This window comes from Neomonachus schauinslandi, chromosome 13, assembly GCF_002201575.2.
Source record: "Neomonachus schauinslandi chromosome 13, ASM220157v2, whole genome shotgun sequence".
NCBI classification, from domain to species: domain Eukaryota; kingdom Metazoa; phylum Chordata; class Mammalia; order Carnivora; family Phocidae; genus Neomonachus; species Neomonachus schauinslandi.
In genome coordinates, this window is record NC_058415.1 from 22,315,531 (window position 1) to 22,318,717 (window position 3,187).

At 43.6% G+C, this 3,187-nt stretch overlaps 1 pseudogene; it reads right to left on the bottom strand.

Moving 5' to 3' along the window:
* Positions 1-2,651: 2,651 nt before the first annotated feature.
* On the bottom strand, positions 2,652-2,750 carry LOC123326556 (annotated as a pseudogene).
* Positions 2,751-3,187: the final 437 nt, after the last annotated feature.

Sequence of the window (3,187 nt, forward strand, 5' to 3'; positions counted from 1 at the left end):
CTGACCCTTTATCTAGAGAGTTACCCCTGGCCAAACGGGAGCTTCCTCATGTGGAAAGCTACACAGCACCCACCCAACAAACTTCAGTTAACAACTGGTACCAGGGACGAAAGCCTGATTCCTCATCTTAGGGTGAGCTTACTGGTTGCAGGATGTGTTCCAGAGCTTCCCCCTGGATTCAGACTAAAGCTCGTCTTTGATTGAGACCACATCCATGATTAGACTTTATGCCCTGCTCTATCAGACACTGTTCACTCCTTTTCTCCTGAGAACACTCCTCTAGTGAGTGACCTGAATAAGAATCCCCAACTCACGATCCACTTTTAAGAAACTCCACCTAAGTTGGTTTGTACTAGAAATAGATCTGAGAAGCAGATGCTAAGGATAGAATTTTGTAGTTGGATCTAACTTGCCAGCTGGATCTCGGGTGGTAGGTGATGTACTGGTAATCTCTGGAACGCTGTACATGCCAACTACTAAGACTTTCCACTTGAGGAGAATGGGAGGCAGGTGGACGAGATGCACTAACTTGTGTAATTTTTCAGGTATTAGAGAGATAGGGGGAAGTAGCAACAACAAAGACTATGAAATTGAGTGGCTGTTGCTAAGTACCACTGATTTAGTGAAGAAAGAAAATGACAGGTTCAGACCTCTTCATAATTCAAAGTAAAGCGTGAGTGTCAGAGGCCTCCTTGGTAGCATTTGAAAAGGTTCTCATCACCTGAAGCCAGAGGGAGGAAATGGCTGTGGAGAGAGAACTTAAGTGTGTTATTGGCAGAGCTCTGAAGAATTCTTGGCCTCAGCAAATCTCCTATGACAGTATAGGACCCAGAGAGGGACAGAGTGGAACTCTTGAGACTTGAGATGAGGACATGTAGGTAGATGAACTTGTGAACTTTGTATCCTTAATTTCTCTGAGCCCACCAGGCCAGCAGAAGTGGCCCACTTCTTTTTTTTTTTTTTTTAAGATTTTATTTATTTATTTGACAGAGAGAGACACAACACAAGCAGGGGGAGTGGGAGAGGGGAAGAAGCAGGCTTCCCGCCAAGCAGGGAGGCCCACATGGGGCTCGATCCCAGTACCCTGGGATCATGACCTGAGCTGAAGGCAGACACTTTAATAACTGAGCCACCCAGGCTCTCCTGGCCTACTTCTTTTGGAGGAGAGATCACCCACCTTGTTTAAGACCGTGCAGAGGCCTCCAGTGTGGTAGGTGCCAAACAAAACAATGAATGACCTCCTTAGAATCTGCCCTCTCCTCTCCATCTGCAGAACAAGCCCTTAAATATGATCAAATCTCAGCATAGCCAGCCTGGAGAAGTGCTGGACCTGTCAGGGACAAGGAGGGACTATACATCAAGGTTGCTAAAGGACATGGGTAGCATGCACTGGTAGGAACCAAGAAAATGTGTCTGGAATTGAATCCTGAAGGTGCTAGATCAAGAAGGTGGGATATAAAGCTAGATAAAGGAGGATTTACAATATGAGGGAACTCTCTAGTGATACAGGATTTAACTCCCTGGCAAGAATCCTAAGTGATGCTTCTAAAAGGCTTAGGAAAAAAAAAAATAGCTGGCATTAAATTAGAGAGGCCATGGAAAATTGTGAGAAAGAGCTCAAAAGGGTTATGGAGCTGAGCATGCTAGAATGGATCAATTATATACAACTGGAAAACTTACCAGCTGGTCATTTTCCTTAAGAGGGCCTGGAGAGCACTCCATTCATTAAAGCAATAAGGAATGCACTGCGGAGGAACACACCAGCATCATTGAAATGCTCAGTAATGCCTGTCTTCTTTTTTTATTTATTTATTTATTTACTTTTTATTATGTTATGTTAATCAGCATACATTACATCATTAGTTTTTGATGTATTGTTCCATGATTCATTGTTTGCATATAACACACATTCAGTACGTGCCCCCTTTAATACCCATCACCAGGCTAACCCATCCCCCCACCCCCCTCCCCTCTGGAACCCTCAGTTTGTTTCTCAGAGTCCATAGTCTCTCATGGTTCATCTCCCCCTCTGATTCCCCCCCTTCATTTTTCCCTTCCTGCTATCTTCTTCTTCTTTTTTTTTTTTAACATATAATGTATTATTTGTTTCAGAGGTACAGGTCTGTGATTCAACTGGGTGATAGACATTGGAGAGGGTATGTGTTATGGTGAGTGCTGTGAATTGAGTAAGGATTGTCTTCTATGAGCTGAACTGGTAGCTGTTACAGAACCGAGTTCCCTAGAAGCAATGGGGATGATAGGATCTTGGAACAGCATGGTTAGCAAAGTATGAATGGCAGCCAAGAGGGGTCTAACTTAAAATGGTCTATAGAGATAACTTGAAATACATGGTATTTCTAGAGGCAAGATTGATACTGCCCAGGGTACTGTCAAATCCATCTATCTATCTATCTATCTATCTATCTATCTATCTATCTATCTATCTACCTACCTACCTACCTACCTACCTACCTACCTACCTACCTATATCCAGAAAATCAGGAATGGAGAAGTAGAAGGCAGAGGTAACCCTCCCCAATGGAAAGTCATGAACTTTTGCCCAGTTTCCAGACTGGAGTCAACTCCCAGATGCAGAACCCACTCGTTGACTGAGGAAGCATCCAGGTCCAGAGGATGAAGATCTCTATGGCACCACAGCAATTACATACACAAATCTGTGTGTCATCCTTATGCAGGTGCCATGCTCATCTCTGTATCTTTCCACTTTTGTATATATGCTGCTGAAGCAAACACTAGCAATTATATACAATAGTGATTCCTTTATCCTTTCCCAGTAGGACCTATAGCCACTTATTTGGGTAATGGCACACTTGGAAAAGGTGAATTCCCAGATCTTTCAAGGCCTATTAGATATCGGGTCCGAGTTCAATCTGATACCAGGAGAGTCAAAGTGCCACCTTGCTCTCCTCCCCATTAGAGTTGAGGGAATAAGGGGTTCGGTTAATAAAGGTAATAAGTGGAGTTCTGATCCGGGTCTGTCTCACAGTAGGGGCTAGTGTCTCTATGGACCCACTTGGTTGTCATTTCCCTGGTCCCCAAATGTATAATTCAAGTACACATAGTTAGCAGTTGGCTAAGGACATGGGTAGCATGCACTGGTAGGAACCAAGAAAATGTGGCTAATGTTGGCTAAGATTGGTTCCTTGACCTATCAATTAGGAATGGT